The 24,745-nt window shown below is 35.6% G+C and overlaps 1 protein-coding gene across 9 annotated transcripts in view; it reads left to right on the forward strand.

Annotated features, from left to right (window-relative positions):
* MACROD2 (mono-ADP ribosylhydrolase 2) overlaps positions 1-24,745 on the forward strand; it is a 1,951,733-nt gene that overhangs the window by 340,302 nt on the left and 1,586,686 nt on the right. The window lies entirely within an intron of this gene.

The raw sequence follows: 24,745 nt of genomic DNA on the forward strand, positions 1-24,745 counted from the left end.
AAACAACAATTGGATCTTAATTAAGTGGAATGTTCTCCCACTGCTCAGTGTTGTGGTTAAGGGCATTGGCTTTGTAGCCAGACCTCCTGGTTCATAGCCCAGTTCTACTTGCTAACTGAGTTAATTAAATTGTGCATGAATTACTTAACCTGTGTGTGTTGTTGAATATCCCCATATATAAATTGGGAGTAATAATACTCTCTATGCCATAAGGGTTATTGTGAGAATTAACTGAGATACAACGTTTAAAACCATTTTACAGTGTTGCCGCATGATAAATGCTTACCATTTCAGTTGTAGTCGCTCTTACTATAAGTTTAAGTAATTATCTGTTGCCTCATAACAAACCACCCCAAAACTTAGTGCCATTAAAATAAAACCAATGATGTATTTTGTGCACAAATCTCAATAGTTACACATCATCTCTGCTCACATGGCATCAGCTGGGGTGGCTGACCTGGGGGCTGGAGGATCTACTTAAGAGTTGGTTGACTCACACAATTGATGCTGACTTCTTCTTAGAGCTCAGCCAGGGCTGTGTGCTTGGTATCTCTGTACTCTCCAAGTTGGCCTCTTCACGGGCTGCTTAGGCTTCCTCATGGCATGATGGCTGGGTTCTACGAGTGAACATCTCAAAAGAAACAGGGAGAAGTCCATCACATTTTTATAACTTGTCCTCGGTAGTCACTTACTTACGTTATTTCCATTAGTCACAAATCCATCCAGATTTAAGAGGAGGGAACACAGACACCCACCTCTCCATGGGAGGAGTGTCAAAGTCACATTGTAGGAAGACTATGAGGACCAGGAGATACTGTTGCAGTCATCTTTGAGGAATACAGTTTGCCACAATAGGAGTCTACTGACCTATTAGATAACATAATATTCTTGGCATTCTTAATCACCAGCAGCAACAACCTCAACTCTGTGTATCAGAACCATCTTAGTGCTTTTTACAAAATGTAGATAATGGGCAAATTTTCATTTCTTTTCAGTATTTTTCTCTATTTCCTGCCTTTTGTCAATGTTGAGCACTTACTAATATAATAAAAAATTTAAATGAAAGGATTAACAATTTTTACAGCGTATCTAGATAGTCTATATTCTATGAATATAGAATTTCTTAAAGAAGTTGAAAGTCTGTTTTACTCCTTCTTTCTCAGTTTGGTCATATTTCTAGTGGCAGTGACCTCTAGAATGAAAGAAAAGGAAGAAAGGAAATGATTCTACTCACAAATATTTCTAGGTTAAATGTTGGGTTCCTTAGGGCAAACCTCAGTCACCCAACGTAGCCCATAAAACCATGAAATGTGGTTCTCACTGCCTTATCCTTAGAACTGCGGGTTGCAGACAACTGATGAGCTGCTGGTGAACTTGGACAGAGAGCAGTCTCTCTTCATCTGTCAGGAAAGGCAGGCACACAGTAAATATGTGAGTACATTTGATATTGATAAGACTCATGCAAATGAATGTGCAAATAAGGCAGTGCTCTAGAGATTTTGGGAAATGGCCAAAGAGGCTGTTTTGTCCCCCGCTAAGATTTTGGATCTGCCTCTGATCTCACACAAAGCCATCTCTTTTGCTTAAACGTGTCTTATTCTTAAAGATGCCAGGCGTAGTTCTTTGAAACATTCAACTTATCTTTGCAGCTGTAATATATTTCTTCCCTTCAAATGGCAAAATTGTTCATTTTAAAAAGCAAAGACCATTTCAGGTTTGAGGTGAAAGCAGAGTGAAATATGGAGGCAAAGGATCAGTTTCAAAGAGGAACAATGTAACAATTTAGTCTACTTTTAAGTGGCAAGTGTTGTTATATATATAGGAAATAGTAAAGTAAATGGGAATAAACAGTGGACTGAATGTCACTCTGGGGACTTAAAAGGAGTTTATGCAACTTCTCAAGTAGATTAATGTACTCCTGGGGATAGTTTACAAGATAGTAGATTTTTGGTTCAGTATAATTTTCATTTATTGAGCACATATTATGTTCCAGGTCCTCTTCTATGCACTTTACTTACTGATATTAATTTATTCAATTCTCTCAACACCCCTGTGAAGTAGTTAATACCATTATCCCCCAATTATAGCCTAGAACAAAGTGGTTAAAAACTTGCCCGAGATCACTATGTACAGCCATCAGGCTTCATACCCAGGCCGACTGGCTCTAGAATCCAAGCAATCCAGGTTTTTACCCACTGCTTCTTATTGCCTTGCAGATGAGTTGCGGCTTTTTGTTTTGTTTTGTTTTAAGTTATGGTGCTTGGAAATTTTGCATTAGATGATTTTAATTTTGCAGCAGTGCTTGGCAACTTTTGCATTAGATCAAGAGAATATAGTAGGTATCTGCAAGGGATTCTTTCAGAGTTCACATAAGAAAACCAAAGGCAAGGCAGATCTCAGAAAGGGAGATTAGGCAGTAAATTATTAAATTTCAGGCTCGTTGCTCAACTTTCTTTGCGTCTGGAAGGCAAGTCAAGTGTATTTAGAATCTGGGAGAGGGTTTGATACCCTGCACTGCTATTTGTAACAAGAACTTGGGTGAGTTACTTCATCTCTCCTGGGGATATTAACAGCTATCCCACCAGCCTCAAGGGGTTGTTGGAAAGAGCAAATGAATTATCATGGTTATAAATCCAGTTGCAAAATATAAAGTCCTCATTTACTATTAGTTATTGTTACAATTAAGCATAATTTCCTTTAGAAAAGCATTTCAGAAATACCTACTTTGAAAATTACATTTTTTTTTGTAGTTTGTCCCTGTGTTTGATACAAGGTATGTCAACTGTTTAGCATGGTGCTTAGCTTATGGTCACACTCAGTAGAATCTACTAATTACTATTTAATTTCTAGAAGATGCCTTCAGATTGGGGAAGCAACAAAAGGAAAATATCTCCTGGACAGGACAGAAGCTGCTGAACAAAATCTGAAAAATGGGGCTAAGAAGCCTTTCCTAGTTGGCAGGGGGCTGTGTGATACTGAGGAGATTTAGGAAATTGAAGTCACATTTTCAGTGTTCAGTGATAATAATCCCTCTCATTTCTACTATCTATTTATGTACTCATGTGCCAAGGCTGATCTATTCATGGTGGCCCTCTTAGGACCGTTAAGTATTCTGAGGTCATATCCGGGTTTGATAAGATAGAGTGTTATGATCACTGCCTCCAGTATTTGCCATCCCTAGACTATTCTTTAAAGTTTCTGAGATACCTTCGATTCTACTTCTTAATCATACCCTCGCTGCAGCCCTCTACATTTGTCAGGGTTATCAGTGTTCCCCTGTGACACAAGGAAACAGACTATGACCCCTTTTCTTCTATCTCTATGTTTTTCCCACTAGAGTGTGCTGTCATGACTTTGTACATCCCTTCTCAGGTCTCAGCCCCTATCTTGAAATCTAGTATGGATTTGGACACCTGATAGATGATCCATATAGTTTTGCTGAATTAAATTTTAGTGAATTAAAATTTCAGTCCAAACTGAATGACTGATGCTTAATAATAAAACCTCAAACCTCAAAAATGGAGCTGTTAACACTTCCCTCATTTTTCCTAAATACCAGCTATTTCAGTTCTGTAAAGCATGTGACTCCAGTAGGTGGAAAGGATACAGAGGGTAATTTAACTGACTGATATGGTTCTCAGGTCATTTTTGTCAGAATGGTCAGCGGACTAGGCAGCTGTCTAGAAACCATGAGGGTTTGTGAACAGGATGCCAAAAAAGGAGCCAATCGCTAGTCTAGTGACCATGGGGAGTAGGGAAAAAAAGCTCAGTAGATAGGAATGCATGCTTCTTCCCAATGAATCCTTCTGACATTTAGGCTTCTTATGTTTTGTCCACAGCTCACCTTAACCTTTTATTTTCTTTGTGCATGCCCAGCAGAAGTTTATTTTCTAGATCCCATTTACTGTCATCTCTGGTTTATCTGTACATTTCTCTTCCTTTTCTAGCTGTTTAATAAAGGTCATGTTTATAACTCTAGTATTGATGGTTTCCCCAGTAGGCCCAGGCATCAGCTTCTGTAATGTCCAGTGGAATCCCTTTCCATAAGACAAAAAGGAGTATCTGAGTTTTCATAGATCTGAGTAATGACTTTTGGTCTGCAGAAATATGGATCCTAGTAATAATAATACCTTACTATATGCTGGTCACTGTCATAAAATTAATATTTTTAAAATGAACTATTTAGTGGCATTTAGTACATTCACAATGTTGTGCAACTACCACTTCTATCTAGTTCCAAAACATTTCATCACGTCAAAAGGAAACCCATACCCATTAGATAGTTATTCCCCATTTTCTCTCACCTCCCCCAGCTCCTGGCAACCACCAAAACCTCCTGCTGTCTGCTTCTATGGATTTGCCAATCTGGATATTTCACATAAATGAGATCATACTGTTTGTGTATGGCTTCTTTCAGTTATAACGTTTTTATTTATTATGGCTGAGTAATATTCCAATGTATGTGTGTACCAGAATTTGTTTATTCATTCATCGGTTGAAGGACATTTGGGTAGTTTCTACACTTTTGCCATTATGAGTAATACTTCTATAAACATTAGTGTACAAGTTTCTGTGTGGAAATAAATTTTCATTTCTCTGGGTCATTGTAATTAAATTGTAAATTCTAGTCCAGTTTATCTCTTTTTTTTCTTTTGTTGCTGTGTTTTGGTGTCATAGCTAAGAATCCATTGCCAAATCCAAGGTCATGAAGATATACTTGTATGGTTTCTTCTGAGAATTTTATGGTTTTAGCTCTTATATTTAGGCTGTTTATCCATCTGCAATTAGAGTTTATATGTGGAGTGAAGTAGGGTACAACTTAATTCTTTTGCATGTGTGTCTCCAGTTATCCCAGTACCATTTGTTGACGATACTTTTCTTTTCATGTTAAATAATCTTGGCACCCTTACTGAAATTCAAATAGCCATAGCTATTTAGGTTTAATTCTGGACTCTCAGTTTTATTTCATTGATCCACATCTATCCTATGTGAGTACCACACTGTTTTGATTACTGTGTTTTGAAATGAGGAAGTGTGGACCCTGCAATTTTGTTTTTATTTTTCAATACTGTTTTAGCTATTGGAGGCCCCTTACAATTCCATATGAGTTTGAGAGTTGGCTTTTCAAATTATGCAAAAAAAAAAAAAAAAAGCCATTGGAATTTTGATAGGGATTGCATTGAAATTGTAGATCACTTTAGGTAATATTGCTATCTAATAATATTAAGAGTTTCAATCCATGAATATATGATATCATTCTATTTATTTGTCTTTAATATATTTCAAAATATTTTATTGTTTTTATTATATAAACCTTTCACCTCCTTGGTTAAATTTATTTCCAGGCATTTCATCATTTTGGATATTATTGTAAGTGGATTTGATTTCTAATATCTGTAGATTATTCGTTAGTGGTGGGTATAAACACAAGTGTTTTTTATATATTATCTTATTTGTTGAATTCATTTGTTAGCTTCTAGTAAATTTTTTTGTGGATTCTTTGAGATTTTCTATATATGTAGATCATGTCATCTGCAAATAGAGATAGTTTGACTGCTTCTTTTCTAATTCATATGCCTTTTTTTTGTTTTTCTTGCCTAGTTGCTCTGGCTAGAACTTCTAGTACAATGTTGAATAGCAGTGGTGATGCTTGCTGTAGATTTTTCATAAATGATCTTTATCAGTTTGTGGAAGTTCCTTTTTATTCCTAGTTTTCTGCCTGGTTTTTTGTTTTGTTTTGTTCTGTTCTGTTTAGTCAAGAAAGTATATTACATTTTGTCAAATGCTTTTTCTGCATCAACTGAGTTGATCATGTGTGGTTTTTTTCCCTTCCTACTATTAAAAATATTGCATTCATTGATTTCTTTATGTTGAACCACCCATGCATTCCTGGAATATTCACACTTGGTCATGGTGTGAATATGCTGTTGGTCTGGTTTGCTAGTGTTTTGTTGAACATTTTGTGCATCTACAGTCATAAGCAGTATTAGTCTATAGTTTTTATTTTGTATAGTGTAATCCTAGCCTTACAGAATGAGTTAGGAAGTCTTTACTCCTCTTCTGTTTCTTGAAAGAGGTTGAGAAGGATTAGTGTTAATTGTTCTTTAAATGTTTGAGAGAACTCACCAGTGAAACCATATGGTACTGGGATTTTCTTTGTCGGGAGGTTTTTCATACTGATTCAATCTCTTTACTTTTTATAGGTGTGTTGAGATAATCTATTTCTTCTTTAATCAGTTTTTGTAGTTTATGTGTTTCTAGAAATTTGTCCATTTCATCTAGGTTATCCAATTTGTTGATGCACAATTGTTTATTGTATTCTCTTATAATCAGTTTTATTTCTCTAAGGTTGGAGGTAATGTCCTCACTTTCATTTTTCATTTCATCTATATATTAGTCTTTCTGTTTATCCGTCAGTCTAACTAAAGATTAGTCAATCTTGTTGATGTATCAAAGAACTAAATTTTGATTTCATCGACTTTGTTGTTTTTCTCTTCTCTGTTTCACTTACCTATGCAGTGATCTTTATCATTTCCTTTATCTGCTAGCTTTGGGTTTAGCTTGCTACTGTTTTTCTAGTTCCTTAAGGTGTAAAGTTAGGTTATTGATTTGAGATTTTTCTTCTTTTTTAATGTATACATTTTCAGCTATAAATTTCCACCTAAGCATTGGTTTCACTACATCTAAACTAATTCAGTATGTTTTATTTTCATTTTCATTTGTCTGAAGACATTTTCAGAATTTCCTTTATGATTTCTTGTTTGACCTATTGGTTAAGATTATGGTGGTTAATTTTTATGTATTTTTGAATTTTTTAGCTTTCTTCCTTTTATTGATTTTTAGCTTTATTCCATTGTGTTGAAGAAGATACTTTGTCTGTTTCAATCTTTATAAATTATTGAAATTTATTTTGGGCCTAACATGGTATATTTTGAAGATGTTCCACATGCAATTGGAGAGAATGTTTATTCTGCTGTTGATGGAATGATGTATATATGTCTCTTAGGTCTGGTTTGATTATAGTGTTATTCAAGGCCTCGTATTTCCTTACTGGCTTCATGTCTAGATGTTCTATTTATTGTTGGAAGTGGGGTATTGAAATCTTCAACTGTTCCTGTAGAACTGTTTACTTCTCTTTCTTTATATATTTTGGGTCTTTCTATATTTTGGATCTCTTTTGTTAAATGCGTATGTGTTTATAATTTTCATATCTTCTTGATGTTTTGACCCTTTTATCAATCTATCGTTCCATCTTTCTATCATCTACCTATCTATCATCCTTCCTTGTCCTTTGTAACAATTTTTGACTTAAAGTCTATTTTATCTGATACTTTTTTCCTATCTTTTTTTTCCTTTGGCTCGCACATGTGGGATCTTAGTTCCCTGACTAGGGATTGAACCTGTGCCCCCTGCAGTGGAAGCACAGAGTCTTAACCACTGGACAGCCAGGGAAGTCTCAATTTTGTCTGATGTTAATATAACCATTTTGGCTCTCTTTTGGCTACTACTTCCATGGAATATCTTTTTCCAGTACTTTTATATTAAACGTATTTGTGCCTTTGGATCTAAAGTGAGTCTCTTCTCACAGCATATAATTGTTTCATTTTTTTTTTTAAAGCCTATTCTGCCGATCTCTTTTGATTAGTGAGTTAATTCATTTACATTCATAGTGATTACCGATAGAGAACAGCTTCCTTCTGCCATTTTGCTATTTGTTTTCTGTATGTCTAATAGCTTTTTGTTTCTTATTTCCTCCATTACCACCTTCTCTTCTACTTTATTTTTTTCTACTGTTTTGTACTCTTTAGATTCTCTTCTCATTCTGTATGTATTTTTAAGTTTTTTTTTAAGTGGTTGCAAAGGAGATTACAATTAAAATCTTAAACTTACAACAAACTATTTTGAATGGGTACCAACTTACAATCATCAATAGCATACAAAAACTCTGATCCTGTATAGCTCTTCCCCATTATGTTGTCATTCACAAATTACATCTTTTTATATTGTGTGCTCATTAACATACGTAATAATTATTGTCCTATGCATTTGTCTTTTAAATACTATTGTAAATTAAAAAAGGAGTTACAGATCAAAAACATAATAATATTGGCTTTTTCATTTACTATGTAGTTACATTTACCAGAGCTCTGTATTTCTTCATATTGTTTCAAGTTGCTGACTAGTGTCCTTCTATTTCAGCTTAAAGGACTCCCTTTAGCATTTCTTGTTGGGCAGTTCTACTAATGATGAACTGTCTCAGAATTTGTTTCTCTGAGACTGTCTTAGTTTCTCCTCATTTCTGAAGGATAATTTTGCCAGATATAGCATTCTTGGTTGGTAGTTCTTTTTAGCACTTTAAAAATCTCATTTCATTCTCTTGTGGCCTCCATGATTTCTGTTAATCTTATTGAGGATCCTTTGTATGAGTGATGAGTTGCTTCTCCTTTGCTGCTTTCCAGATTCTCTCTTTGCCCTTGGTTTTTGACAATTTGATTATAATGTGTCTCTGTGTAAATCTCTTTGCATTTATACTCTTGAAGTTCTTTGAACTTCTTGAATGTGTAGATTTGTGTATTTTATCAAACTTGGGAAATTTTTGGCCACTATTTCTACAAATATTCTTTCTGTCTCTTTCTTTCTCTACTCTCCATCTGGGGTTGCCATTGCATATATGTTGGTATGCTTGATTGTGTACCAAAGTTCTCTTAGGCTCTGTTCATTTATCTTCACATTCACTGATTCTTTCTTCTACCTTGTCAAATCTGCCATTGAAATCCTCTTGTGAGTTTTTCATGTTTTCTCTTTGGTTTCTTTTTATAATTTCTAAATCTTTATTGATATTCTCTATTTGTTTATATATCATACTCCTGGTTTGATTTATTATGACAGTTGATTTAAAGATTTTGTTTAATAAGTCCAATGGCTATGTTCCCTTAGGGACAGTTTCTGTTAACATCTTCTGTTAATGGGCCATAGTTCCTTATTTCTTGCATGTTTCATAGATTTTTAGTTGAAAATTGGACATTTTTAATATTATAATGTGCTAACCCTGGAAATCAGATTCTTCCCCCACTCCTGGGTTCATTTTTATTGCTTGCTGTATGCTGTAACTATTTGTAGTGACCTTTTGATCTAATTTTGTAAAGTCTGTGTTCTTTGGCACAGGTGGTCTCTGAGGTCTCCATTCCTTTAGCTTGTGTTTAGCTAGTGTCTTGACAGAGATTAACCTGAATGCCAGATGGCAAAACAAGGGGGAAAAAACAGGAAAGAGAACAGGAAAAAAGAAAAAGAGAGAAAGAGAGAGAGAGAGAGAGAAAGAAAGAAAGAAGAAAGAAAGAAAGAAAAGAAAGAAAATGGGAAAATATATTCCTAAACCTCTTGTAGTCTTTGTAGATTGGCTTTTGCTGGGGCACTCCTTCAACACTTTGCCAGCCCACTTTTCATCTCTGTGTTAGCGTTAACTTCTTGCTTGAGCTTACCCTACAGTCCAGCCAGAGATGAAAGCTTAAGGTCTGATTAGGTCTTTTCTGGACATGTGCATGGCTTTTTAAATTCCCAGTATACATGAAAAAAAAAAAAACCCTGTCTCTCCAGCTTTTTCTCCCTGGCTTTAGTTGCTGTATTGTATGCCTCAATTATAATATTTTGTCCCAGGAAACTGTGGTTTTTTGTCTACCTTACAATATTTTCAAATTCTTGCCACTTTTCTGAGCAAGTTCCCAGTTAGGCAAAACAAAGTCAGGTGCCACACATTGTTCCCCCAGGTATTCCTTGGAAAAGTTAGAACACATGCAGTTCTTTGCGAGTGTCTTCTCTGCTTCCTCCGGAACACAGGACTAGGGTGGCACACTAGGTGAGCCAACTGCCATCTTTAAGACTATTGTTGAACTAGGGAGGGAGTTTGGGCAAGGGCAAATAAAAACATCACAAATATTTTCTGCCATTTAAAAATTTTCTTTGTTTTGGTTCAGTGTTCTCTTGGTTGCTGTAAACCTCAGACTGTTTCCCAGGGTTCTGACCAAGTTGATTCTGACAATTTTGCTTGATTTCTTGATATTTCTGTAGGGGCACAGGCTCTTGGAGCTGCCTACTCTTGTCTGCCATGTTCATTGACATCACTAACAGTTTACTTTTGGGGCCTTAGTTGTCACATGATATGATATGCACTGTCTCTTGAATACAATGATAATATATACGTATATGGTCCTATTTCCTGTTTCCTTTTCCTTTCCTAATTAAATTATCCACATATATTTGTTTTAGAATATAGAAACTCTAGGTCTTCTCTGTACTTTACTATGTCCACTACCCTCATTTAAAAAAGGGTCTAAAATATAATCGATAAATACTTATTGTGGAAATACACTCCATTTTTTCCCACACAGTTTCAGATTAAATAAAGTAAAAAATCATTTCAGAAATAATCTTTATTCTGGCTGCTGGAAATAATTTTGAATTGTTGGCAAAGGCAAGATTTTTTAACAGAATGAAATGTAAACTTTTGTGAAGTTAAAAACAATTGTTCTATTGGTTTTTTCAATGAGAAATGATTATCATAGAACCTTCAAGACTCTATTATTAGAGATACATGGATATTAACTTTTATCAGCCATTTTGAAATTGTCATTTTAAACTTTATTATTAGACTCCTGTTCAATACTTTACAGACTAATGTGGTTAAGAATGATTTGGGGGAAATTATCAATGTATGAGTTGTAAATGAATTCTCATGTTATATAGTGTCTTTTAATTATTAGAGAGCAAAGTTAATTGCAGGAAAAAAGCCTATTCACACTGAGGAATATAAAGAACAAATATAAAGTTTGATGAAACTTCAGCCTGGATTCAGCCTCCAAGTAGTGAGACTGAAAGGACTTTAAGGGCAAAGTTTTGTTTTCCTGGGTTTGGGAAGACAGGGAATACTTGAGGTAAAATTTTTCCTTTACCTGAAATTCTTTTTTTTTTTTTTTTTTTAAGAGAAGAGAAAACGTACATAGACTGTTGTGTCTGAGTGAGAGGAAGTAGAGCACAGAAGACCATCTAAAGGATTCCTTTAAGAAATTCCTATAAGGAGTTTTCTGAACTACTTTTATCAACTGCTCAGAACTTAGATTTAATTAAATTTGCAAGGCTTGGGGGTGGGGGCAGGACAATAGCCTGTTTTAGGGACGGAGTGCCAGTTTTAACTCTGAATTTCCTGGTCCCAATGCATTGGTGTCACTACCTCACTGTTAATTAAATGCAGGATTTTTGATTTAATTTCCTTTCAAGGGAGACGTAAAAACCACAGTTTCTTTTTTCCAAGAAACTGCCAAGGAATCTCCCTGTGCTTTATTAGGTAAATAACTGCATTTTAAGTAGAGAAATGCTACTTAATGCTACTTAATGCTATGTGGTAGCATGCTAAAACATTATTGTGTAAATGTGCAGATGGAGATCCTAAAAACTAAATAATTATCATATTATTAATAGTATTGAATTAATTTATATACATTTTGAACTCAATGGGGGAATTGTTAATTATAAAAGAGATTTGCTTAGGATACTAAAACTTAAATATAAAAATATTGAATTATTTCTCATAAGAAATGATTCCCTTTCATGCCTTCTGTTAATTACAACTTCTGTTCTCATATTTTGTGATTTTTGAGCAATTTATGCTGAAGTTCTTTGCATTGAATATAGACTATTTTTAGGCTAATCCAACTTTTTGTAGGTTTAAAAATAATAACTTTCATCATATTTCATCTGCATCTGTCTGAATACATGCCTTTTTATTCTTAGTAACATAATAAGAAAAAAAGTTGGTTCTTTTCGAATTATTGACTTCATTTTACATATTTGCTAGTGAGCAGTTACTATATTGAGATTATTAGAAGTCAAGTGAAGTAATTAGTTAACGAAATAGACTTTTAGAATTTACATAGTATATCTGTGGTTATTATATATTTTCAAGAGGCATTTGCCAGACTCCCTTCCACTATAAGCCTTCTTTATATAGGCTTTGTCTTCCAGCATTACTCTTCCTTTCTTTCTTCCTCTAGATAAATCCTTCCCATTCTTCAGATTTTAGCTCCTCTCAAGTGCCTTGCCTGATCTCCCTGACCACATCAGCTCCCTTGAACTCCTCTGTGTTCTGATTACATGTTCCTCTCCTCTGTGGCCTTCATAATAGTAGGCAGTTTGACTTCTCTGTGATTATCTGTCTGACTCCTTCATCATACTGGGAGCTGTGTGGGGGCAGGGACCTATTTTGGTTTTGCTCACCATTGTGATCTTTGAGCCCCATACAGGGCCTGGTACAGAGGCAGCTTCTAGTAGCGCTTGCTGTTGAATGGTGTCTAACACTGTACTATGAAACACCCCAGTGTGCTGTCCTGTTTTATACTGTTGTATGGACTTGAAATAATTTCTCTAGAGGATAAAATTGCTCTTTTATATGCATGTAAAATAAGTCCACTATCCATGATAAATCAAGTTGCCTATTCACTTATCATTCATTCATTCATTTATTCATTCAACAATATTTAGTGAAGCCTTGCTCTATTGGCTGCTGTTTAGGTTTTTCATTGCTGTATAACAAACTCTCCCGAAACTTAGTAGCTTGGCACCACAGTCACTTTATTATTTCTCACAGATCATATGTCAGGAATTTAGACAATATGTCAGGGATGAACTGTCTCTCTTCCACATGATGTCTACTGGAGCCTCTAAGTTGGCTTCTTCACTTAGGTGTCTGACTGCTCAGCAAGGACGTCCGGAACAGCTTGACTGAGGTTGTATACCTGCGGTTTGTTTCTCCTGGTTAGCTGGATTTTTTATTCTCCTCCGTGCAGTTTCAGGACCTTTCTCTCCATGTAGCTTTTCCACATGTAGCTCTCCACTTAGCCTCTCTGTGTGGTTGTTCAAGCAGGGTAATCTGATTTTTTTACATGCACTCTTAAGAGGGCAAAAGTGGAATCACCAAGCCATGTTCTATGTGAGTCTCAAACCAGTCCAATGTAAGAGGAAGGCACTAAACAAAAGGGTGAATGCCATGATGAGTGGTTATTTGTGGGTGACCAAAGTACTGTTTTACCACAGCTTTTGTGATAGAAAGTGAAATAATATTTGCCGTCGGCTAATTCCTAGTCTACTGGGGAGAGAAGGGTAAGGGAATGAGTAATTATGGAAGCCATCTGTCAGAGTTATTAAGAGTGTAGGCTTTGTGTAGATCTGTGTTTGACTTTTGCCTCATCACTTACTTAGTGGGTACTTAGGTTACTTAGGTTAGTTAGCTATCTCTCTGAGCCTCAGTTTCTAATCTGTTCACTTATGCAGTTCTGAGAGCTGTGTGGGAAGGAGTGTGCTGTATGTAACAGAGAATACATATTCTTTTCAAATACCGGAAATTTCACAAGTAGGCTGCAAGGGAATCTCACATAGCTTCATTCTTTAATGGTAGTATATTAATTTTAAAATATAATAATAAAAGTATGAGTATATTTTTCTCTCTACTTGGAAACTTTAAAAATATAAAATGCTCTTATTATATTCATTAATGAGGAAATTAAAATGGAAATCACAAACTATTTAGAATAAGCAAAATATGGATTATGATGTATCAAAACCTATTAATATAGCCAAAGCAGTAAGCAGAGGAAAATCTAAAATCTCAAATGCATTTATTACAAAGCTAGAATAGAAAAAAAGAACCAGGAAATAGAATAACATAAGCATAAAGAAAGTAAGAGGAAAGAACCTGATAAGAGCTAAAGCAGAAACAGTCAAACTAAGTAGGTGATTAAAAAACTGAGAAAACCTACAAACTTTGGCAAATCTGATTAAAAAAACCAAAAAAACATGAATTAAGGTTGAGAAAGAGAACGTGAATATAGTTTCAGAGATTAAGAAAATAATGAAAGAATGTTATGGCATGCATTTAAGAATGTGGATGATATGTATTATTTTCTAAGAAAAGATAAATTACAAAATTTGATTCAAGAGATTTAGAAATCTAAGTAGATCAATAACCGTAGAAGAAACTGAAGAAGTAGTTGTTCACATTTTTATCTATTCTAATCCCCTTGGGTAGATTTATACTGATTATTCAAGACAGTGGAAAAGAAAACAAATTTGCAGTTCTCAAATTCTAGATATTGAACACTCAATAAATCCCTTTTATTTACAAATCAAGACCACTCTCTTCATGGTCTTATCCTATGTCCCAGTTTCCTCCACTGAACTTCCCAGAAGATGGTGCTAACCTCTAATAACTATATATTTCATTTGCTTGAGTCTTTTTGTATTGTTTTAACACTTTAGGAATTGAAATGGGACAATCAGGAATGGTTAGGTGTGTGCTGCATAGTTGGGTCTGAGTAGAATCCTCTACTCCCAAAAAGTGGGATTCCAATCAGATTCTTGGCTCACCTCACATTTAGCATTTCAGTAATACAAACGTTCCACATTTTCCTAGTTTTTCTGTCTGTTTTCCCAATGTCTCTTCTTAATTCACTGGACTGATATGTTTTATTTCTGCTAATAATATAATTAAATTCAATATGTACCAGCTTTTCAGAGTTAGCAAAAACTGAAATGAAACTAAAGATAGCACAGATATAAGTGAAAACTATTGGCCAGTCTTAATTAAGAACATTAATGCAGATATCCTAAATAATATATTAGAAAATTATGTCCAGTAATGAGTATATTATAATAACAATACAATATGATTAAGTATGATTTTTATAACATTTTATATAAATGTCCATATAAAACCATTTGGGCCTTGTATCTTTTTTAGTGGCAGATTTTTAGCCACTCTTGGTTAAAACTGATCAGATTTTAAAATGTAATGTATTAGAGAAAGGACGTATATTAAATTGTTTCTTTGCTTTTTGATTCAGTCTCTCCCAGCACTACTCACAGCTCCCAGCCTTCCTGTCTCCCCTGCCCCTTTATTTCTTATTTACGGTAGACTTCCAGCCTTCTGATAATATATTCCTGTTTCTGGAGGATTCTGTGAGGTACTTCTACACATGGCTATCTAGTTAATGCTTTAAAAAGTTTTGAACCTAGGATTTATTTTCTTCCTAGTCCAGAGCCAGGCAGAAAAAAATGTATTCAAAAGATTTCATTGGTTCTGTTTGCTGTATATTCTTTACTGGTCATACCTGATTCTACCATGACGTTATAACTGTGTTCCAGTGTGGTTTGTTTAGAAGGATTCTCTTCCCTGGGGCATACTGTCAAAATTCATTTATAGTGACTCACACTTGGATTTTCTTTTTTAAGTCTTCAAATCTTTTGCCATTCCAAAGGCTCCTTCAGACCTTCTAAAGTCTGAAAGGGACACATGGGAGAAAAATCACTGGCATGCCCTTTGGGATATGTAGGTGAAGGAAATAAAGCTGCAAGTGGTGTCTCCTCTTTCAGCAGTCCTGCTTTCTTAGACTGCAAACTTCCAAGTGAAAAACACAAAAGAAATATTATATTTAGTGTGTTTTCCATGTGATTATGTATCTGGTAAAAATTGTCGTGTGAGTGAGTGTGTGTGTGTGTGTGTGTGTGTGTGTGTGTGTGAGAGAGAGAGAGTCTGTTTCTTTCCTATTTATATATATGAGCTGAAATACATTTGAATTATGATACCTGCTTCCAGATTCTTTAGAGCAAAATAGATTTTATTATTTACAAAAATAATGGCAAATATGAATTGTCTGTAGTATTTGTTTCGGATGTGTGTTTTAAAATTGAGTTGGGTAGGGGCCATTTGAATTCGCTTTGCTTACGTGGAAAATACCCTTGTTTACTGTTTTTCTGCAGAGCCCTACCCTTGCTTCTTCATATATATATATACACATACGCACACACACTAATTTGCTTCCAATGATTAGCATAGAAATAATCAGGGTTTCAGGATAAATATCCATAAAGCAATGCCTCAGAATGTGCCTTTTTGTAGAAAAGGTTAATCTAGCCCATTATAGGCATAATGAGGAAGTCTTGAAAACAGAGGTTCACAGTTTGTATGTGAAATCCTGCTTTAATTATGCAGCGAGAGCACACCTAGATACAGGAGGCGCTCACATTAGGAGTAGTGGTCCCCATTATATGGTGCTACACTAGCTCTACATTCACATACATGCTCATTGTTTTCGTTTACTATAGGCTTTCCTCAGAGAATAAACTAATGCAAATAAATATTGTGTGTGTAGGTAGTCTTTATTTAATAGATATTAAAGTAAATGACTGTAAATTTGTTCACAACAATATCCCTGTGTTAAAAAAAATGATCATTTTATCATTTTGAGTAACTTATAGTTGGAGCAGGAATCTGCAGATGAAACTATTTATTTGTGATTGTGTAGATGGTGAAAATGGTAGGTATATCATGTTACATCTATAAACTGCTGTAAGGAATGTTATATTATTGAATGTTCAACACTAACTTTATTTTTCCAACTTCCTTAGAGTTTAATAAATTGATTTCTTTGTACTTTTTACAACTTCTAACAAAGTACTATTCTAAAAATTCTAACAGATCAAAAAATTTAACTAGTTTCCTTATCACAAAAAGCTTCAGCACAATTGACCTGCTGACCTTAATTCCCAGGAAACTGTCACATTACTTCTTTACCCCTTTGTCTAACTTAACAATGTGACCCAAAATACTGCAGAGCTTTAAAGTTTCTCAGCATTGTAAGGTCAAGCTTTGGTCACCATAGTTACAGTTTAGATCTGCAGGTCAGAGGTCAAATAGATTAATGATGTCAGACACATCTTTAAATGGTTCTAACACTACTTCACCATGCGGTAAACAGCTGAGCATATTCGATATGACAAAGGCATTCTTCAGTCTTGCTAGTAAGAAGATCTTTGGAGACATCTGATAGAAAGGCATCTTCTATAAGAACTCACAGTAAGAGGCTGTGGAGATGGCAATAATAGTTGACTTATTAGATTTCTGTTATCAGATGGAGATTGAAAAATAAAATATGTGAAAAATAAAATATGTGAAATAGCTCAAATTACACTTTTCTGCACAATTCCTGTGTCTTTTCTGTCCATCTGTCATCAATCTAATTGATCTTCCATCTATTTATAAGAATAGGTATCCTCACCTCCCTATTAATTTGTGATTAACCGTGAAGTCGGATAGAAAACACAAGCTCCCTGATTAGGAGTATATGCTTTTTTGTGTGAATAACTTGGGTATCTTTTCTTCTGATTTGGGAAGTATGCATTTAAAACAGTTATGTTTATTTAGAAAAGCGTGTTTTGGAAACCCTTCTCACACTAGAGATCAGGTAAATTCTCCATCTGTGTTTTATACCCAAACTTTGTTTTATGGCTTCAAAGTCTCTATTTTCAGATCTTGAGGTTCTATATTCAGTTTTTTTCGGTCCTACAAAGGAGTTTTCCTTCATTGTGACTCAGAATGGAAGAGGGAAAAAAAAAAAGCTATTAAAGCAAACACTACTTCTAGAAAAATTCAATGTTGGTTTTCCTTGTAAATAAGAAATACTCTGTAAATAATAATTTTGGGTCAAAAAACACAGAAATATACTTAAAAGATGATGAAGCAAAATATTAAGTGAGATGAGATTAAAATTATTATTAAAATATATTTAACTGAATAAAAAAAAATCACCAGATTGTGACTTACAGATGTGAATTATACTATAGAATACTTTTTTTGAACCTCTAACAACATGGAATTTTGCAGCCAGTAGACAGAAATATGTTTAAGCAACAGGCTTAAGTTAAATTAAACATTAAAGGATGTCCTGTTGCAGAAGGTTTTGTTTCCCATGTGTATTTTGTGCAGCTGTAAGATTTTAAACTTGCTGGAGCATTTGCTCTTGATCACATACTATAAAGGTAGACAAAGGAGAGGGCTAGGAGGTTTGGCAGCTGGGAGGTGTTAATATGGAATTTAATAGCAAAGTAGAGGGGGGTTGGGGCTTTTCTTGGTGAAACGGAGATTGACAGCTGGGAGGAGGAAATAAGTCTTGGTGTCTGAGAAGAGCTGGTAGTTCAGTTGCTTGTAGTTTCAAATGACAAGCTAGCTTTCTTGTGAATGAATGGATTGTCTCCTGCTTTGCTTTCAATTCATGAAAATCGTTTTTTTGTAGATATCATGGAAACCAACTACTCAGCAAAGACATTAACTGCTGACCTGTTTGGCAGCACTTAGGGATACTGGTTCAACAAATTGATGGACTATTCTGTTTGGTCATTATGCCAGGAGAATGGCAGATCAATATTTAACTACCTTTCCAAGAAGTCACACCACTGAAACACTGGTTTTATATAAAGCTGTTTATTTATACACATGGGAAGCATCCTGAAATGCAAGAAAAATGATTTATTCTAAATGTAAAAAATTACTGACGTCAAATAAAATATCAGATTGAGTTCTGACTTTCAGAGTTTGAAATACCATTCTTTTCCTATAAAAGTTGATGTGTGCCTTGCTTTTAGGTTTCTTGCTCCTGCTATTCACGTTTTTAAGATGGGTAAATCAACTAGTACTTCATATCTTAATATTTATTTATCAAAAACGTGTGGAATTTTGGGTACTACATTTTATTTACTCTTCTTTCTTAAAGTAACTCATTTCTTCTTCACTTCCTATGCCTTTTTATTTATTTTAATTTTGTCAGTTATACATTTATACTCTCACTAGTGTCCTGGCCAAAATTGTACATGTTTTGCTACTGTAGTAGCTTAGAAGCAGTTACCCATCCTCAGTGCACAATAAAATCACCTGAGCATAATGCTTAGGCCCACCCAAGACCAATCGAAATAGTATAGTTGAAGGAATGCATGCTTTGGAGTCACACTTCCCTGGACTCTGGCTCTGCTATTTAATAGCTGTGTGATGTTGGGCAAATTACCTAACCTCTCTGTGTCTGTTTCCTTGGGCTTTGTGAAGATTTTATAAAATATTGGCATAACTTCTAGCCTAGTCCCTGGTACATAGGAGACTGCACTAAAGGATAATAGTAAGTGAGAAGAATAAATATCCCTCTCTCCAATTAGCTTGCTATGGGACCGTGAGCAAGTCATTTAGCCATTTCAGGCCCATTTCTTTACATAAAGAATGCAGATACAACAACACTGGCCAATGTCAAAGAGTACTTCCAAGCATAAAATTACAGATGTATGTAAAAGGGCTTTGAAGAGTGGAGGCCAATGTAGTAATGTAAGATTAGCCTTTATTCAGATTGCTAAGGCTGCTTGTACCAGGCTCGAGGAAAACACCATCAAAATTTGAAACTATTTGTGTGGGGCATTCAGTATTTCATTTATCATTTTCTCAGAAGATTTCCTGGAATGTTCTAATGAGTTGCAGACCACACCATGGCACCTGTGTCTCATTGAATACTTGGAGTGATGATATCCATGAAGAAGAATATTTTCACCACCTTTCCTGTCACTGTTTGGAATTTGTCTCATTGCTGTCTATCACACAGAGTTAATGCAGACTTGGAGATTTTCCTTGGCCTTTTTCAACTCCGTGCATCCCTCTTGGCTACAAAGACCACTTCTTTAGAAAAGATAAATTGCCTTAAGGCCATTCCCTCCCTCCTTTCTGAGCTCATCCTGTTATTTTCACCTAAGGATCTTCTTCGAAACCCAAGAAGAGAGTCAAATGTCAACCAAGTTGGATTTGGCTGGAGTCCTCCACCTCTTGTCATATTGTTTTACTCAGTGCACATTATTTTTCCCTTAGCATGTGTTTTTATGTTTATAGACTGTTTTTTGTTTTTGTTTTTGTTTTTTTTTGCAATGAGTGTATCTTCATTGTTTTATTTATTTATTTATATTTTTTTAATTTAAAAAATTTATTTGTTATTTATTTTTGGCTGCGTTGGGTATTCGTTGCTGCATGTGGGCTTTCTCTAGTTGTGGCAAGCGGGGGCGACTCTTTATTGTGGTGTGTGGGCTTCTCATTGTGGTGGCTTCTCTTGTTGCAGAGCACGGGCTCTAGGCACATGGGCTTCAGTAGTTGTGGCACACAGGCTCAGTAGTTGTGGCTCGTGGGCTCTAGAGCACAGGCTCAGTAGTTGTGGCACACGGGCTCAGTAGTTGTGGCTCGTGGGCTCTAGAGCGCAGGCTCAGTAGTTGTGGCACACGGGCTTTGTTGCTCTGCGGCATGTGGGATCTTCCCAGACCAGGGCTCGAATCCATGTCCCCTGCATTGGCAGGTGGATTCTTAACCACTGTGCCACCAGGGAAGTTCCTTCATTGTTTTATTAACTCACTTTTCCATTGATCTGTGTCACATATTAAGTGCCATATCAAATATTGCTACAGCTTAGTAATTATCTTCAAATCTATAAACCAACAGCTCTGTGACTGACCCAAAAATCAGGACTCTAAGTGATTGAATTTTCTTATATTCCAGTAGTATTGAATATCAGTCCATGATATGCATACACAAAATGCAGGCTTTATGACAACTATTCGTGCAGTGAAAAAATTTTGTGTGCATTTCATGTTTTACCTAGTGTATGTAGCAGTGGTTCTCAAACTTAGCAGATATCAGAATGACCTGGAGGTCTTGTTGAAACACAGATTGCTGGGCCCTACCTCCAGAATTTCCTATTCAGTAGCCCTGGCAAGGGGCCTGAGAATGTGCATTTCTAGCAGGTTTCCTGGCCACGCTGCTACCGCTTCTCTGGGAACTATTGATACAACATAGGACCCACTGATGTGGTGAGTGCTAAGTTGCACAGCACAGATCTCCTCCAGGGTGGGGCACTCATTCCTGACTGCAAGGAATCCAGGCTGTGATGGCTCCCAGACCCTCTCTGTCAAGTGCCCTCAGTTAATGGGAGCTGCCTCAGTTAAGACTACACATCCTGCTCTACTTGGACCTGGCATAAAATGATAGGTCAATGCAGGGATTACACAGGCAATCCTTGCCTTGGATCAGGATAACTGAAGGGCCATCCCAGCTCCAGAGCTCCGATGGGATTGGCCGAGTCCTCTGTTGCAATTTCACAGCCCAACATTTCTCTCTGCCTAATCTCCCTTCCTTTACTCCCAAGCACACTCTCTGATTAACCTTTATCTCAAAGTCTGTGTCCGGAGGCTCTGACCTGCAGCAGTGGATAATAAAATAATGTTGTATTTGTTAAGTACATATCTGGCAGTAATTAAATATCCCAGCTCATTCTTGTGTAGGAGCAGAAGGTTTGTTGTGGTTTGTTTGGTGATTTGTGAGGCCCTAGATATTTAATTCACCATCAGAATCACCTAGCAGGGTAGTACTAAGCTCCTTTTTCTCTGATTCAGAGCTTTTATTAATTCTCCCTTAACTACTTTATCTCCTTTGTCTCAACATGTCATTTCTTCTCTTTTTAGGCAAATATGGTCAGTGTCTTCTTTTCTGTTCATCTGTGTTCAGAGATGAAACGGTTTCCTCACAGTTGTCATTTTTCATGCTTGCTCCATTTTACATACAAATGTCTTTTAAGAAGCTCTTGAAACTCCATGTCTTTCATAAATCAGGTAGTTGTTCTTCAGTGGGTTAGAAGTAGGTTGACTCTCTCCGAATCCACTCTGTCTAAAATTCCAGATGTGCTTCTCTCCAAGCACTTTTACTACTACTAATGACCAGCATTAATGCTTCCTATGTGTCAGCTACTCATTTAAGCACTTTAGAAATATTAACTCTTTTAATCCTCATAGCATTCTATGAAGAAGTTACTATCACTCTTATTTTAGAAAAGAAGAAACCAAGGCCTAAAGAGATTAAATAACGTACCAGGGTCTTGTGACCAAGAAGCAGTGACCACAATTCAAATCCAGGAAGACTGGCTTCAGAATCTGTGCTCTTCATTGGTACAGCATGCTACGGATGTTCACATCTTATGTGTTATCAGTTGGCATTTATTTTAGGCATTTTTTTAAAGTCGACATAATTTTTAGTAGCTTTATTGAGATTAATTCACATACCATAAAATTCACCCATTTAGGTGTATAATTCAATAGGTATTTATTATTAATTTTTTAAAATTGTAGAATATTACAAAAATTAGCCATTTAACCATTTTTCCAGTTAAATCGAGATCAATTACATATAACATTGTATTAGTTTAATGTGCAAAACATAATTATTTAATATATGTATATATCATGAAATGATTACCACAATAACTTTAGTTAATGTCCATCACCTCACTTAGTTACAGTTTTCTTTTTCTTGTGATGAGAACTTTTAAGGTCTATTCTCTTAGCAACTTTCAAATACACAGTACACTGTTGCTAACTGTAGTCAGTATGCTGTACATTATATCCCAGAAATATTTACCTTATAAATGAAAGTTTGTACCTTTTGACCACCTTCATCTACCCCTGCCACTTCTAACAACCACCAATCTGTTCTCTGTTGCAATTAGTTTATTTTTTTAGATTTCATATATAAGGGAGGTCATAAAGTATTTATCTTTTTCTTTAACTTAGTATAATGCCCTTAAGGATGTCTACCTATGTGTGGAATTGCTGGGTTACATGCTACTTCTATGTTTAGCTTTTTGAGGAATTGCCAAATTGTTTTTCATAGCGGCTGCAGCATTTACATTCTAACCAGCAGTGTATGGGTGTTCTGGTTTCTCCACATCTTCACCAACATTTGTTGTTATTGTTGTTGTTTTCATTTTTAAAATTTTAGCCATCCTAATAAGTGTGAAGTAGTAACTCAATGTGTTTTTCATTTGTATTTCCCTAATGACTAATGATGTTGAATATCCTTTCATGTGCTTATGAACATTTGTATGTCTTTTTTGGAGAAATGTCTATTCACGTCCTTTGCTCACTTTTTAGTTGGGTGGAGTTCTTTATATATTATGGATATTTTACACTTACCTGACATATGATTTGCATTTTTTTCCCATTATGTAGGTTGTCTTTTCATTCTCTTAAACACGTCTTTTGATGCACAAATATTCCTTAATTTTGATGATGTTCAATTTCCCTATTTTTTTCATTTCTTGCTTGTGCTTTTGGGGTCATATTTAAGAATTTATTGCCAAATCTGAGGTCAGGAAGATTTACCCTATGTTTGTTTCTAAGAGTTTTAGCTCACTCATATATTTAGGTTGTTGATACATTTTTTAGTTAATGTTTATATATGGTGTGAAGTGAGAGTCCAACTTCATTCTTTTCCATGTGGAATTCCAGTTGTCCCAGCACCATTCCTTGAAGAGACTATTCATTCCTTGTTGAATTGTCTTGACACCCTTGTCCAAAAGCAATTAACCATAGATGTTTGGGTTTAACTCTGGACCCTCAATTCTATTCCATTGGTCTATATATCTATCCTTACGCCAGTACCACACTCTTTTGATTATTGTAGCTTTGTAGTAAGTTTTATATTATGCTTTTGTGCTACTGGCATTCCGTGTTGATATGTTTTGGCTTGCCTTTTCTCTTTTAGATTGTATTCGTACAGTGCCTATCACAGCACCTTAAAAAGATTTCTTACAAGCTTGTTCATCTCCTGATTTGTATGTCTACTACTATAAATCTATATTCTCTTATCTACAATTCTGTAATCCAAGACCAAAACATGTCCTGACCAGAACTTTTTGGAAGCAAAGACTGAGCTAGATTGACTTGAGGTATTTAGTCTTTTTAAAAATCTTACCTAATGTGATTATTCCTATCTTTTACAACAGAAATATTAATATGTTTGATAAGAGGGTACTAGCTGAGATCTCACAGGGATCTTATTTTATATCTGGTACATAAACTATATTTCCTTTTTAAAACTAAAGAGATTCTGAATCCTGAAACATATTTGATGCCACAAGTTTCAAAAGAATGATTGTTGACCTGGATTTTGATTTTTGAGATATATGAAGAAAAAAAAATTCCCAATGAAAGTATGATAAGTCCTCTGTTGGAGTAGTTCTTATAAAGTTCAGTGTTTAATATGATTGTTTTTTCAATTGTTTTTAAAGAATAGTTGAAAGGGTTTCTGGACCCAATTCCAATGTGTGGGAAGGGGCTTTCCCACACGTACAACCAAGCAATTCTCAGACACCAGCAGGGCATCTGAGAATTCAACTCAATTCAGCTCAGTTCTGACACTGTCTACCATGAGATAGCATCAGATTCCACAAGTTAAGGATTCAGTCCCACAGGACTGCCCTCCCCCCCAACCCCCACTTCAGATGCCAATCGCAAGGCCAGGTTGTTGTTATCTGTGCTTCCACCCAACTAGCTCGAAGTTGGGGGTTCCCACAACCTACTCCTTGGACTTCAGACACCATTCGAAAACCCAGGTTGTTACCTGTACTTCTGACTGACTGGCTATAAATCAGAGGGTCCCAGGACCTCCTCCTCAGGTTCAATTAATTTGTGAGAGTGACTCACAGAACTCAGAGAAACATTTTACTTTCTAGATTACTGGTTTATTATGAAATTATATAACTCAGGAACAACCAGATGGAAAAGATGCACAGGGCATGGTGTGGGGAAAGGGCTTCCATGCCCTCTCAAGGTGGGACACTGTCCTCAATTTTCATTTGTCCACCAACCTGGAAGCTCTCTGAGCCTCATCCTTTTGGGTTTTTATGGAGGTTTCATTACATAGACATGCATGATTAAATCATTAGCCATTGGCAATTGATTCAACCTCTAGTCCCTGACCCCTCCTTGGAGGTCAGGGGTGGGACTGAGGGACTGAAAGTTCTAACCCTCTAATCACCTGTTTGGCTTTTTTTTTTTTTAAATTAATTAATTAATT

The sequence above is a fragment of the Balaenoptera physalus genome (genome assembly GCF_965194825.1).
Source record: "Balaenoptera physalus genome assembly, chromosome: 16".
NCBI classification, from domain to species: Eukaryota; Metazoa; Chordata; class Mammalia; order Artiodactyla; family Balaenopteridae; genus Balaenoptera; species Balaenoptera physalus.